A 16,646-nucleotide genomic window follows, 5' to 3' on the forward strand; every position below is an offset into this window, starting at 1 on the left:
AACTAAGGAGAAGTTTTTTGTACGAAAAGTTCCAATAATCTCTCTAACAATCGTTGTAAGTATTTGAATATGAATTTCTATATTGGACATAATTCACCATATCTTTTGGCATGCAATACCGACATGGTCGGCTAGTCCATAAATTTCATAATTTTGAGTAGCATGAGCTACATAGTTGATACTTAATTATCAATTTTATGGTATATGACATCTACATTAGAGTTTATATGGTCAAAGGCGCTAACTTTGTATAGTCCACCCTTTTGCAATGCTTTTTCTATAGAAGCATGCCCGCTTCCCCACCGGGAGTGGTTTTGCTTCATGTCTTCGGTAAGCGCATAAGAATCATTGTATGGCATGTTCATAAGGGATTATCCCACAACAAAATCTAAAGTCATTCTCGTAGTGTAGAGAAGACCGTTGTAAAAGGTACGGACTGATGCGTACAAAGTCTAATCTTTTCCTTATATTGCTCTCATGCTTCAAAGAGCGGTTCACCATCATTCTGCTTAAAGTAGGAGATCTAGTTCCTTTACTGTGTCGGTTTACTCGGCAAAAAACATCAAGCTAGGAACACAACTTTCTATTCTAAAATTATGGCACTCATAATGAGACATGTTGAGGATTATGATGTCTGGTATGATGTTTAGACATGTTGTTTGACATTAATGACTCAGCTCGTCCTTGAATAGAAACAAATTTATGTCCCTTAAGATTTTCTTTGCCTATTAAACCCTTGAAAATTAAACCTTATCCCTTTTAGGTTTCCTATCATCTTCTAGAAAAATCACTCACATACTGGAACTAATGGTTCACCATTCTCACAAAATTGATCATGATTTCAAGTTTGGAGTTCAAAGAGGTTACCTCAATCTGCATGTTAGATACCGTATACAAACAATATTTCTTTACAAACTATAGTTGAGAAACAATTACCTTTTGTTTTTCTCCTTTTTGGCATACTTCTTCACTTGATCCACAAATCTTTGCAGGAAGCAGCTAGCTTATCATGAGTTATTTCTTCATTGCAGGAGTTTACAAAAGAACCTCACTTTCCTGTCTAGACATGTATAAAATATGAATCACTGTCTTGAACATATATGGAGATAGAAAGCCCCTTCAGCTTATTCTTAAAGAAGGTAGGGAATTCTACCAGAGCAAGTCCAGAGCCTTCACATATATTGCACTGAATGCTTTCATTTTAGATCCATCTTTACTTGATCATCAAGGATGTTGCTGATGTCATGATTGATGTTCTTCACATCTGGCTTTGATCTTCTATTTACTTACTAATGGCTAACCAATTTGTAAAGCGGTCATTTTTCTCATACTTTGTTATAGTTGTGGAACTTGTGATTGATAATGATAATATAGAATAGAAAAAAGCGAAATTACAAGTAATATTTGCTTTTGGGCAGAATTGAAACAACAGAAGTTTTAGAAAGAAATTGATGGAAAGAGATAGAAATGCGGCGTCACACTCTTTCTATGATTAAGACAAGATGATAATACTTAGTGAAGATCACCAAAAGAAACTTGGTTCCTTGATAAGATCAAAATATGGCCCAATCCAGAACCAAAGGAGCAAAGCTCTAAAAATCACATAAAGTGTTTAACAAAATTCAACTTCTTTTTCATTCATATTTAGCTTCCTATTTATAGGTAAAAGGTAGCTTACAATAATAACTCAAGAAATTCTACAACTTCAGTCCACTAACTAATCAATAATGGTTTAGAAAAGAAAGGTCACACACTTAAAGGTAGTGGAGAAAGTGGATATTAATTGTCTTGATGAATAATAACAATTTATAGCCACTTTAATTAATGAATCCCACCTTTCTCTTTCTCATTCCTTAAAAGCTTTACCTATTGATTTCTTGAGTACATTATTTACCTAGAAACATAAAAGCCACAAAATTTCTAAGCTTTAAGAGCTTTAGAATATTTAAAAACACACTAAAAAGTAAAAACAAGTGTTTTGGGCCAAAATTTGACAAGATGGGCCCTAACACATTTTATTTGGAGCATTTTTTTATATGTTTCCTTTCACATACTTAGTGAGCTCATGATCTCATCACTTACCCATAACATTATAAAAATGCATAATAGCATTAAAATAACCTTTCATCAGATATTAGGTTACGACCTCCTACATAGTTGGAGACAAAATTCATGCTCTTTTCTTCCAAAACACCTGGATGTGCCTTTATGAGTGGACTTGAGAATCTCCCAAGTATCTTTGGTCACAATACTTGTGATAATCAGTCTGAACAAGTGCTCATCATCTCCATTGATTACACCTTCAGAGCCGAATCATACTCTTCCCATCAATAACGTTAACACTTGGATTCTCCCATCCTGGCGACCTTCAAGATTCTGTTGTCTATTGATTTCCATAATGCTATCATTCTAGCTTTCCCAGAGACATATGTTAGGAGTGAATTAATGGTAAATTCATGTGTTAATATAAGTAATTTCTTTTCTAAACTAATGTAATTTGTGATAGATCCATAGGTTTTTAGTAAGAATTGAACTGAATAAGTTTAGTTCATTTGTAAAGCAAATCGAATCACTTGTGGGTACTATTGATGCAGGTTTGGAGCTGAAAAGGAGCTTTATAAGAACATGAAGAGGGAAGAAAGCTGAAGTATCAAAGACAAAGCAAAAAGAAGGAGTTTTAGCAAGGGCGCGCCGCGGGAGTCTAAGACAGCGCCGCGCCAAACTCACTGTTTTTGACCGCTCCGCGGTGATCCGTTGCCGCGCCGCGGACGCGACGTTTCAGGCCCAAAAATTATAAATAGAAGCCCTAGTCTTCAAGTAAAGGGACTGACTTTTTGTGAGCGAAATTATGAGAGCATTCTGATTCTGAAGCTGAGAACAACAATTGAAGGTGGATTCTTTACCAATTGAAGACATTCCTTTGATGAAGATGAATCCCTCTATTAAATCTTGTGTGTTCTTCATGTCTATGGAGAGCTAAATTCCTCTTGTTGAGTTTAAGGTAGTAGTTAGCCTATGAATATGCAAAACCATTGATTAATTCCTATGAACAATTGTTTGAATTTATTATCAATAAGAAACCTTGTTTTTATATTAAATTATTGTGGAGTCTTTGATCGAAAGAAAAGATTCTAACTTTTGCCCTAGGTTGAAGGATAGAAAAACACTTAGAAAGGGGGGGTTTGAATAAGTGTAGCTTTAAAACTTGTAAGATAAAACAATTTGCACAATGATTTTTATCCTGGTTCGTTGTTAACTAAACTACTCCAGTCCACCCCCTTGGAGTGATTTACCTCACCTGAGGATTCAATCCACTAATCACACAAGATTACAATGGTTTTCCACTTAGATAACTTCTAAGTCTTCTAGAGTATACTGATCACAACCTAATCACTCTAAGAACAATCTTCTTAGATACCCTCTAAGACTTTCTAGAGTATACTGATCAACAACCTGATCACTCTAGTTCTTACAACTTAATGTAAACAAATTCTCAGAGTTACAATGCTTCTAATAAAGCTATTATCACAACTGTGATTTTCTCTTAAGTTTAAGCTTAATCTCACTAATGTATTACAACAGCAATGTAGTGAGGTTGAAGATAAAGTTTGAGAGCTTTTGATTTGAACAGCGTTTCAGCGTTTTTGCATAAAGTCTTGTATTCAAAATTCGTAACTTTGCTTCTCATCAGAACTTCATATTTATAGGCGTTTGAGAAGATGACCGTTGGGAGCATTTAATGCTTTGCGTATTCCGTACAGCATTGCATTTAATGTTTCACTCTTTTGTCAGCTACCTCGAGCCTTGCTTTTGCTGTGTCTACTGACGTTGCCTTTAATAGCTTTCAACGTTCCTTTTGTTAGTCAGCGTAGCCTGCCAGCTAGTACTTGGTTCTGATCTGATGTTTGTGTTAACAACGTTTGAATATCATCAGAGTACAAACAGCTTGGTGCAGAGCATCTTCTTGTCTTCTAACCTTGAAGTGCTTCTAAGCGTGATACCATGAGAACTTCAGTGCTTCTGCTTCTGATCTCAAGTTCTTCTGATGCTTCCATAGACCATGTTCTGATTCTGCTTGACCATCTTCTGATGTCTTGCCAGACCATGTTCTGATGTTGCATGCTGAACCTTCTGAGTCATTGCTTCTTGCGCTGATTTTGTGCATACTCTTTATATAATTCCTGAAATGGAAATTGCATAGTATTAGAGTACCACATTATCTCATACAAAATTCATATACATTGTTATCATCAAAACTAAGAATATTGATCAGAACAAATCTTGTTCTAACAATCTCCCCCTTTTTGATGATGACAAAAACATATATAAATGATATGAATTTGCGATCAGAATATCAGACGGCTAAAGACAATTACACAGCTATAGCATAAGCATATAAACATAGTGTGTGAATATGTCTCCCCCTGAGATTAACAATCTCCCCCTGAGATAAATAATCTCCCCCTGAAATAAATACTGGAAGAAATTTATAAATAAAGGACTTCCCTGAGTATTTTCCATTTCAATTGAGACGATCACATATGCTTAGATCTTCAGAACATTCATAGCTTCTGATTCTTGCTTCCATAGGACAACTTCAGAGCTTGAATTTCTTCTTGAATCATTGCATGCTAGATTGTATCAGAACATTGTTGAATGTACCAGAGCATCATCAAAGCATCTCTACATCCTAAAATGTTACAGAACAAACTACACGACAAAAGTCAGAGCATGAATGAATCAGAACATAAAAGATGTATCAGAACATATAATATGTATCAGAGCAAAAACAATAATGTTTCAGAGCATATTTAGAACTAAAACATGCATCAGAACATATAAGGAATAAGAATGAGTTAGAGCATATTCTATCATCAGAATATCATAACATTCTTCCTTCTTGCTTCTGATCTTGAAGCTTCACAGCACTCAGCTTGCTTCAATTTCCATGAGCTTGATTCCATACAGAATTGCTTTTCCCCATGTCTTTTCTTCTAATGTTGAGCTTTTAAGAAGATCTTCACTTCCTGCAAAACACTCAAAGACAAAGAACTTGCAATTTCTTGTTAGAAATGTGGAGACTTTCTCCCAGCAACTGATAATATAAATCAGATCATTTATCACATTTTCTCCCCCTTTTTGTCATAACATCAAAAACACAAAAGATTCAGATGAAAAACAAAAAACAAAATGAGAAAAAAGAAGATAACTTTCATTGATTGCAAAAGGAGAATTGTCAGAAGTATAAGGAAGATGCATAGAAGACAGATGCAAGAAACAAGGAGAAACTACTAAGACACAAAGACTAAGACGACCCTATCTTAGATATAATCTTGGCCAGCATGTCATGAATCCCAGCATTGCTCTCAGTCTGCCTCTCCATGAAAGTGCGGAACTCAGCATTGGTAGTATCTTGCGCGTCCATGCGAGAAGCTCGGTCAGCTTGGTTCTTCTGAATCACCTCTAGAGTCTTCACCAGAAGAGAGGGTTCACTAGAAGAAGCTTCACAACTTCTGTTCAAAGGGACAACATTATGAACTGCAGCATCCATTGTTAGATCATCACCTTGATTTTCCTCAACAGGAATAGTCCCAGCAGGATGATCTTCAGCATCAGCTTCTTCCATAGAAGCATCTCCTTCATATTCTGCAGCAGGAAGATCAGAATCTCCATTCTCAAGAGCTTGAAGAATGGTAGCAAGATTCCTTGGGGCAGAAGGACCTTCAACTTCTGGCGGGTCAACAACTTCTGGAAATACCAAATTGGGGTCTTTCTCAGAAGGATTTTCCCTCAGAAAGTCAAACAAGGACTTGAAGTCTCTAGTCAGAACTGGATACTTAGGTCTCCAGACCACAATATCCCTGCAAGGATTGTCCAGCAGCTCATCAACAAACATCTTCTCCTCAAGAACTCTTATGTTTCTGATGGGATGATAATAGACACCATTATCAACTTCAAGCAGATAAGCAGCATAACCAGGAGCAGCAGCCACAAGTCTCTTCTGAACAGCCATGGCTCCAACTTGAAAATCTTGGCGAAAGCTTCTCTAGAGGTTTCTAGTAGACACATCCTCAAGATCATTGAAGAAGGCATCCTTCAAGAGATCCAGCCTACTGATAACTTCATTTCTGAACAGCTCTAGATAAATATGAGGTTCAGGTTCAGGAGGGTTGAAGGTGAATTTGTAGTCAGGGTAGAGAAGGCAGTATGGGTTGGATTTTCTGGTAGGAAAGGGATGGGATATAGAAAGTGGAGGTGCTGTGGTTGAAGAGGATGGAATATCTGTGGAGATGGTTGATGAGGATGGTATATTAGTGGGTGTGGGAGGATAGACATTTAGTGGAGTGGGGTTCAAAACAGGTGTAGAAAGAGTTGGTGGAGGAGGATTTGGAATGGTGAAGGTGGTGTGAGGTTCAGAAGGAGGAGGTTGGATAGAAGATTGAGATTCAGAAGGAGGTGGTTGATATACTTGCTTGGAGAAATTACCCGTTCTTATTGCTTGAAAAGAATCAACTTTAAGAGGGTCATAAGTAACCTTCTGCTTTTTAGCTTCTTTAGCAGCTTCTTCTGCAGCCTTTCTCTCCAGCCTTGCTTCTTGCTTCTTCTGATCCTTCTTCTGAAGGACAGCTTGAGAAGGAAGCACTCTTCCACGGATCCACGCAGGATCAACAGAAGATTGAGTTCTTACAGAAGCTTCCAAATAATGCTTAACAGCCTTGTGAAGTTCTACTTGGAACAAGGTAGCAAAGCCTTCAACAGGAATTCTTCTGGTCAGAATATCTGGGAAGACAAAAGGTACAGAAGTTATCTCCTTGATAAGTTCCATTCTTAGCAGATCAAAACCATTAAAGATATGACCCTGAGTGACTCTAAAGAATTTAGACGTCCCAATAGTCTTTAGAGAGTCCATCAAATCACTTTCTATCAGAATATCTGAGATCGTTCTGGCGAAAGGAATAGTATTCCTTTGAAGATGAGGATACTTCTCACGTTCTTCATCCCTTGACTCTTCAATAGCCATCTTCAGATTTTGAAACAGAATGTTGGAGATGTTCATTTCAATTCTTCTTCCAATGCAGAAGAGAGTATATTTGTGATCAGGACTGATGTAAGAGGAGGAGAACGATCTTCTTCTGTGATGGAGAGAACCCAGAATAATCTCAGCCCAAACTTGGTAGAACGCCCTCAATGTACCAGTTTTATGAGATTCAATACCGGTAGCAAACGATATTTGTTTTTCAACCTGTAGCCAACTAACTCTGCCATGAAGAGGACCAGTGCATCATTCTTCATCATCCAAGTTGTACAGCTTCCTGATTAACTTCTCAGTTATCACAACTTCATGCCCTAGCACGAAGGAGATGATAGCAGTTGGAGTAACGGTTGCATGAGCCCAGAAGTCTTTCACAAGAGCCGGATAAATTGGTCCAACCAATCTATCAAGATAGTTTGTCCATCCTTGTGCCATAATCTTTGCATCAGGTTTGAAACCATATGCTTTCAGATTCTCAAAATCCACCGAGGACTCACAAAGAACTTCCAATTCTGATGGAGGAATGGAACAGGTCTTCAATGGAGCATACCTATGCTTGCTGAAAACCAGTTGAGTGGAAGAAATTTCTTCTGCTTGGTTTGAGGAACTTGAAGGATTCATGATGAAATGCTAAGTTTCAGACACAACTAGGGTTTATGCGACGAATGCAAAGAGAGAGAGAGACGAATGAAGAAAGAGAGTGAAAAGAATGAAATGAAGATGAAGAGAGATATTTAAAAGAATGAATAAAAGAAAATAATCAATGCAGTATGGTTTAAGTGAAATGATTACAGAAAAACATGACATCAATTTTGCATTTAATGAGATATGACGTTAGGAGAGATAAAGTGACAAAATGAAATGATTTGCACAGTTACCTAGGGCGGCGTCTCCTCAACTGCACGCATGCTTGTCCAGAAATAGTAAACACGTGTTCGTTTTCTGGAAAACTGGTGATAGTTGTTTTACTTTAAAAGAGATTCCATAATCATCTTAGATAATGAAGCGTTAGTAATAACAGAATCAGAACTTCTAATTGATCATTATCAGAACTTCTTATATACACATAATCCCAACACATTTCAGAATGTAACCATACATGAGATCTTCTCATCTTCTTATTCTGGGCATATATCCATACTGATATTCTTCAGAATGAACTTAAACCTATCTTCAGCAAGGGGTTTTGTAAAGATATCAGCCCATTGATGGTCTGTATCCACAAAGTTTAAAGAGAGAACACCCTTCTGAACATAGTCCCTAATGAAATGATGTTTAATCTCAATATGTTTAGCTTTGGAATGTAAGATAGGATTCTTAGATAAACATATGGCAGAAGTATTATCACAGAAGATAGGAATGTTACTCTCATATATTTGATAATCTTCTAGCTGACTCTTCATCTAGAGCATTTGTGTGCTACAACCAGCAGCAGCAACATATTCTGCTTCTGTTGTTGAGAGGGCAATGGTAGCTTGCTTCTTGTTGTACCAGGAGATCAGATGACTTCCTAGAAATTGACAACTTCCAGAAGTACTATTCCTTTCAATTCTATCTCCAGCATAGTCAGCATCACAAAATCCTACTAAGTTGTATTCTTTAGATCTTCTGTAGACTAAACCAACATTAGTAGTACCTTTCAGATACCTCATAATTCTCTTAACAGCAGTTAAGTGAGATTCTCTAGGATCTGATTGGAATCTAGCGCACAAACAAACACTGAATAGAATGTCAGGTCTAGAAGCAGTTAAATATAGAAGAGATCCAATCATACCTCTGTACAACTTCAGATCTACCTTCTTACTTACCTCATCCTTACCTAGAACACACGTTGGATGCATAGGAGTTTTGGCTTCTTTGCTTTCAAAAAGATTAAACTTCTTCAGAAGTTCCTTCACATACTTCGTTTGATGAACATAAGTTCCATCAGAAGTTTGATTGATTTGAATCCCAAGAAAATACTTGATTTCACCCATCATACTCATTTCAAATTCAGCCTGCATAGACTTAGCAAACTCCTTTCCAAGTGAAGCATTAGATGTTCCAAAAATAATATCATCAACATAAATTTGACAAATTAAAATGTCCTTCTTAGATGTTTTACAGAAGAGGGTCGTATCCACTTGTCCTCTAGTGAAACCATTGTCTAGAAGGAAAGAACTTAATCTTTCATACCAAGCTCTAGGAGCTTGCTTCAATCCATACAATGATTTCTTAAGTTTGAAAACATGTTCTGGAGACTTAGAGTCTTCAAAACCAGAAGGTTGGTGGACATAGACTTCCTCATCTATATAACCATTTAAGAAGGCATTCTTAACATCCATCTGATACAGAGTAATGTTATGCTGAGTGACAAAAGAAATTAATAAGTGAATAGATTCTAACCTGGCCACTGGTGCAAAGGTTTCAGTATAGTCAATTCCTTCTTGTTGACTATATCCCTGAGCCACCAGTCTGGCTTTGTTTCTTACCACTTCTCCCTTCTCACTAAGCTTGTTTCTGAAAACCCACTTTGTACCAATGATGTTGAATCCTTTTGGTCTAGAAACCAAATCCCATGCATCATTCCTTATAAACTGATTTAGTTCTTCTTGCATGGCAATTATCCAGTCTGGATCTTCTAGAGCTTGATCAACAGGAGATGGCTCGATCAAAGAAACAAGACCTAATTGACATTCTGCATTGTTCTTAAGGAATGCTCTGGTTCTGATAGGATCATCTTTCTTTCCAAGGATTACATCTTCTGAGTGAGCTGAGGTGAGTCTAGAAGATCTTCTGACTGTTGGCTCTTCACAAATTCTAAGATTCTCTAAAGATGCAGCAACTTGATCTTCTGATTCTTTGTTTCTTTGATCTCCAGCTTCTGAAACTTTGCTTCTTGGTTCTACAGCTTCTGATATATCAATATCTATATCTGCAAAATTCTCAAACTGCTTTGGCTTTTCATGACCAAGCTTATCATCAAATCTGATATTGATTGATTCTTCTACAACCAATGTTTCAGTATTGTATACTCTGTAGCCTTTAGAGCGTTCAGAATATCCAAGAAGGAAACATTTTTGTGCCTTAGAATCAAACTTACCAAGATGATCTTTAGTATTCAGAATAAAGCACACACATCCAAAAGGATGAAAATATGAAATGTTAGGCTTTCTGTTCTTCCACAATTCATAAGGAGTCTTATTTAGAATAGGTCTTATAGAGATTCTATTCTGAATATAACATGCAATGTTTATTGCTTCTGCCCAGAAGTGCTTAGCCATATTGGTTTCATTGATCATGGTTCTGGCCATTTCTTGTAGAGTCCTATTCTTTTGCTCTACAACTCCATTTTGCTATGGAGTTCTAGGGCAAGAGAAATCATGGGTAATACCATTTTCTTTGAAGAACTCCTCAAAGAATCTGTTCTCAAATTCACCACCATGATCACTTCTGAGTGCAGAATTCAAAGAACACTGAATGAGACTCATCCTTGTGTTTTAAGAACTTTACCCATGTCCAGCGGCTATAATCATCTACGATGACTAATCCATATTTCTTCCCTCTGACAGATGCTGTTTTGACTGGTCCAAACAGATCAATGTGTAGAAGTTCTAACGGCCTTGAGGAAGAGACAACATTCTTAGATTTGAATGCAGGTTTGGAGAACTTGCCCTTCTGACATGCTTCATAAAGAGCATCTGATTTGTATTTCAGATTTGGGAGTCCTCTGACCAGATTTAGTTTGTTAATCTGAGAAATCTTTCTCAAACTAGCATGTCCCAATCTTCTGTGCCAGACCCATTGCTCTTCAGAAACAGACATAAGGCATGTCACCTTCTGCTTCTCAAGATCTGAAAGATCAATCTTATAAATGTTGTTCTTTCGCTTGCCTGTAAATAGGATTGAGCCATCCTTCTGACTTACAGCGTTGCAATACTTTTGATTGAAGATTATGTCATAACCATTGTCACTTAATTGACTTATGGATAATAAGTTATGCGCTAATCCTTCTACAAGAAGTACATTAGTTATGGAAGGAGAGTTACCAATACTTATGGTTCCAGAGCCAATAATCTTGCCCTTCTGATCTCCTCCAAACTTGACTTCTCCACCAGATTTAAGCACCAGCTCTTGGAACATAGACTTTCTTCCCGTCATGTGTCGCGAGCACCCAGTGTCCAGGTACCATGACATTTTGTGCTTTGTCTTATTTGCTGCTAAGGATATCTGCAACAGAAATTATCTTCTCCTTAGGTACCCACAATTTCTTGGGTCCTTTCTTGTTAGTTTTCCTCAAGTTCTGATTGAACTTGGGTTTAGCATGATAAGTAACAGGAGGAACAACATGATATTCTTTAGGTTTGGCAGCATGGTATTTTTTAGGTTGTGTCACATGCTTCTTGGTGTGTGAAGTGTTGAAACTTTTGGCATGTGAAGTGAGCCTAATATCATGTGAGTGGCCATATTTGAACTGATCATACAATGGCTTGTATGTGATTTTCAAATCATCAATAGGTTCAAATTTTTGTGAGGTATCACCCTCATAGCCAACGCCAATCCTTTTGTTTCCAGAAACACCATATATCATAGAAGCAAGATGACTTCTGTCAATGCTTCTAGATAGAAACTTTCTGAAGCTCGAGTCATATTCTTTCAGAATATGATTGAGACTAGGAATGGATTTTTCTAATTCAGAAGGAGATCCAATATCTTTGGATAATTTTAAAACTTTTTCCTTCATTTCAGAATTTTCCACTTCCAGCTTCTTAGTTTCAAATTCAAATAGCTTTTTCAGCTTTTTGTATTTGATACTAAGATGAGCCTTGAGTTCCAGAAGTTCAGTTAAACTGGAAACTAACTCTTCTCTAGAAAGTTCAGAAAATACCTCTTCAGAATCTGATTCTGATGTAGATTCTGATCCGTCATCTACTGTGGCCATCAGTGCAAGGTTTGCCTGCTCACCTTCAGAGTCTGATTCTGATTCTGATTCTGAATCATCCCATGTTGCCATAAGACCTTTCTTCTTATGAAACTTCTTCTTGGGATTCTCCTTCTGAAGTTTTGGACATTCATTCTTGAAGTGTCCACGCTCATTGCACTCATAGCAGATGACCTTCTTCTTGTCAGATCTTTTGCCTCTAGAAGATTCTCCTCTTTCAGGCTTCTTTGAACTTCTGAAGCTCTTGAACTTCCTTTGCTTGCTCTTCCAGAGATGGTTTACCCTTCTGGAGATCATAGACAGTTCATCTTCTTCTTCTGATTCTGATTCTTCAGAATCTACTTCTTCAGCCTGAAAAGCGTTAGTGCATTTTTTATAATTAGATTTTAACGCAATAGACTTACCTTTCTTCTGAGGTTCATTAGCATCTAGCTCAATTTCATGACTCCTCAGAGCACTGATCAATTCTTCAAGAGAGACTTCATTCAGATTCTTGGCAATTTTGAAAGCAGTCACCATAGGACCCCATCTTCTTGGCAAGCTTCTGATGATCTTCTTGACATGATCAGCCCTTGTGTATCCCTTGTCAAGAACTCTCAATCCAGCAGTTAGCGTTTGAAATCTTGAGAACATCTTCTCAATATTTTCATCATCCTCCATCTTGAAGGCTTCATATTTCTGGATCAAGGCAAGAGCTTTAGTCTCCTTGACCTGGGCATTTCCTTCATGGGTCATTTTCAATGACTCATATATATCATAGGCAGTTTCCATGTTAGATATCTTCTCATACTCAGCATGAGAGATAGCATTCAGCAAAACAGTCCTACACTTATGATGATTTTTGAATTGCTTCTTTTGATCATCATTCATTTCTTGTCTTGTAAGCTTTACACCCGTAGCTTTCACTGGATGTTTGTAACCATCCATCAGCAGATCTCATAAGTCACCATCTAGACCAAGGAAGTAACTTTCAAGTTTATCTTTCCAGTATTCAAAGTTTTCACCATCAAATACTGGTGGTCTAGTATAACCATTGTTACCATTTCCATTGTATTGCTCAGCTGAGCCAGATGTAGATCTATTTGATGGATCTTCACCAGCCATCTTGTACTGAAGCGTTTTTCTCTTCCTGAATCTTTTATAAACACGGTTAAGTGCTTGCACCTTAGAACCGGCTTTTGATGCCAATTGATGGATAGAAAAACACTTAGAAAGGGGGGTTTGAATAAGTGTAGCTTTAAAACTTGTAAGATAAAACAATTTGCACAATGATTTTTATCCTGGTTCGTTGTTAACTAAACTACTCCAGTCCACCCCCTTGGAGTGATTTACCTCACCTGAGGATTTAATCCACTAATCACACAAGATTACAATGGTTTTCCACTTAGACAACTTCTAAGTCTTCTAGAGTATACTGATCACAACATGATCACTCTAGGAAAAATCTGCTTAGATACCCTCTAAGACTTTCTAGAGTATACTGATCAACAACCTGATCACTTTAGTTCTTAATGTAAACAAATTCTAAGAGTTACAATGCTTCTAATAAAGCTATTATCACAACTGTGATTTTCTCTTAAGTTTAAGCTTAATCCCACTAATGTATTACAACAACAATGTAGTGAGGTTGAAGATAAAGTTTGAGAACTTTTGATTTGAACAGCGTTTCAGCGTTTTTGCATAAAGTCTTGTATTCAGAATTCGTAACTTTGCTTCTCACTTGAACTTCAAATTTATAGGCGTTTGAGAAGATGACTGTTGGGAGCATTTAATACTTTGCGTATTCCGTACAACATTGCATTTAATAATTCATAATTATCGTTCTTTATTACTATTATCGATATTGATATTCTGAGAGATCGAATCTCATAACGGTAAAAGTTTATCTAATTTGATTTGCAGACATGGAATCATATTTGAGGATAAGTGAAGATAATAATTCAAATGATTGTTCAATTGTGATTTAATTAACAAATTGTATAGGAATAGGTTGATGAAACCTAAAGCTCAACATATCTCTTTAATCGTTAACAAACTTTCAGAATTTGCATTTAAATTATTGTTTAGATTTAATAGCATAGTTATAACCACAAAACAAATTCAACTACTTTTTCTCACTCAAAATAACCAACTATAGAACGGCAGTAATATTAAACCAATCCCTGTGGATACGATATATACCGAAAATATTTACCCACAAATACTTTCATCAAATTGGCGCCGTTGCCGGGGATTGGTGTCAATATTGCACGCATTGCAATAGGTTTATTTTTAGTTTTTGTTATTATTTTATTGATTTGGTTGTTTCACTCGGTTGTTAGTTTGTGCAGAAGTTCGTGTATGCGCAGCAAAGTTCCCACTGATCAACTTCTTTTTGATCCCGAGATCGAAAGGACCGCTAGGAGGTTAAACAGAAAAACACGAAGAAGAGCAAACATAGCAAGAGCAAGAGACAACGCAACCGCGACATCGTCACAGCAACTGGAGACAATTGACCAATCGTCAGAAGAACTTTTCTTTCACGAACTTTTTGCTGAAGAAGAACAGGAAGTTATTATACAACCAACTGTTGTCAACATGGCTGCTCCTGGTCCATGTGTAAATAGTCCAAGACTCAACCCACAGTTCGCTAGAACTGCCGCCAACGGGCGAATGTCAGAATTGAAGACCGGTATCATACAGTTGATTTGTGCAAGTCCTTTCGCCGGATTGGACCACGAAGATCCGTACACGCATCTTACTCGGTTCTATGAGTTAGCAGGTACAACTGGTGTAGCTCAAGCTGATGAAGAAACACTATTCAAAAGGTTGTTCCCACATTCTTTGTTATCTAAGGCAAAAGATTGGTACTTGTATCAACCCGAAACAGTGATGACCGACTGGAATACCTTAGAAGAAAATTTTTTAGAAAGGTTTTACTCTCAAAACCGATTCTTTGAAGCAAAAACAGCAATAGTCGTATTCTCTCAAGGCAGTAATGAATCACTGAATGAAGCATGGGAAAGGTATAAAGCTATGTTGAGAAAGTGCAAAGGTCACGGTTTTGCGGAAGTTGATCAAATCCACATGTTCCGTAATGGTCTCACACCTATAAACAAGACACTCTTGGATGCCACAGCTGGTGGTTCACTCATGTCCAAGACACCTGCGGAAGCTACTCAGATAATTAAGCGAATGGCTCTGAATGATCGTGAGGGTAATCATGATCGAACTGTCAGAGATAAGAAAGCCGGAATTTTGGAATTGAATAACAGTGATGCTCTGCTGGCCCAAAATAAGCTACTAACATCCCAAGTGGAACTTTTGACACAACAAATGTCTAAATTACCACAACAACTCAAGGAGCTGAATGGTGTATCTAATTCTTATCAAGTTGCAAAGTGTGAGTTATGCAAGGGAGAGCAACAGACAGGATTTTGCCCACCAGTGTTGGAAGAAGAAGTGAATTACATGAACAATAACCAAGAACAAAGGCAGAATCAATATCAGAATCCTCCGTATCAACAAGGTTATCCACCAAGGAATAACAATCAAGGGTATTAACAAAGACCACATAATCAAGGGTATCAACAACAAGCCTTCCAACCTTACACTCAACCACCACCACAACAACAAGGAGGACCGTCAAAGTTAGAAGAAACTATGACACAATTTATGCAAATGTCAATGACAAATCAAAAGAATCAAGAGGCAGCTATAAAGAATTTGGAAACTCAAGTGGGCTAACTTGCGAAGGAGATTGCAGCTAACCAATCAAACGCAACATTCTCTGCCAACACTCAAGAGAAACCAAAGGAGCATTGCATAGCGGTGGTGACAAGGACTGGGCAAAAAGGAAGTAAAGACGAAATCGAACAGAATGATGTTGAGGATGATACAGAAAAGAAAGATGAAAAACATGACGGAGAGGATGAATACTATGAAATTATTAATAAAGAGGCTGATGAAGAAAATTTGAATAAAGAAAGTGGAAAAAAAGAAAAACTAAAAAGAAAGACTGGTAGAGAAAAGATGGCAAGCAACGTGATACCAAGTCAACATATGCCATATCCCCATGCTCCATCAAAGAAGGACAATGCGAGGCAATATGTCAGGTTTATGGAAATTTTTAAACAACTACAAATTAATATTCCATTCTCCAAAGCAATTGCTCAAATGCCAAAATATGCGAAATTCATGAAAGATATCTTGACAAAGAAGAAAAGACCGGAAGAAGAAGAAGTTGTTATACTTGATGCACAATGTAGTGCTATAATATCACGCCTTCCTCAAAAGGCAAGAGATCCTGGAAGAGTCACATTGCCGGTTACAATTGGCAATCAAAAAATTGGGAATGGATTGATCGATTTAGAATCAAGTATCAATTTAATTCCTCTATCAATAGTGAAGCGGTTGGGATATATTGAGATGAAGTCAACAAGAATGACTTTACAATTAGCAGATAAATCAACCACTCTTCCTTATGGAGTTGCACAAGACATGTTAGTGAAAGTTGACAAATTTTTGTTTCCGGTAGATTTCGTTGTGATTGACATGGAACAAGACAAGGAGTCACCTATCATTCTTGGAAGACCATTCATGAAAACAGCCCGAATGATGATCGATATTGATGATGATATAAGGAAGTTAAGAGTTCAAGATGAAGAGGTATGCTTTAATCTTTTCGATGCCATGAAGCAACCAAAAGACAAG

The 16,646-nt window shown here is 37.2% G+C and overlaps 1 non-coding gene across 1 annotated transcript; it reads left to right on the plus strand.

The window, feature by feature from the left end:
* Nucleotides 1-431: 431 nt before the first annotated feature.
* On the plus strand, nt 432-539 carry LOC131645402 (small nucleolar RNA R71). The gene has a single exon (XR_009297027.1). It is a non-coding gene; the product is annotated as a small nucleolar RNA R71 (small nucleolar RNA).
* The last annotated feature ends 16,107 nt before the right edge of the window (nt 540-16,646 follow it).

Source organism: Vicia villosa, linkage group LG1 (genome assembly GCF_029867415.1).
Source record: "Vicia villosa cultivar HV-30 ecotype Madison, WI linkage group LG1, Vvil1.0, whole genome shotgun sequence".
NCBI classification, from domain to species: domain Eukaryota; kingdom Viridiplantae; phylum Streptophyta; class Magnoliopsida; order Fabales; family Fabaceae; genus Vicia; species Vicia villosa.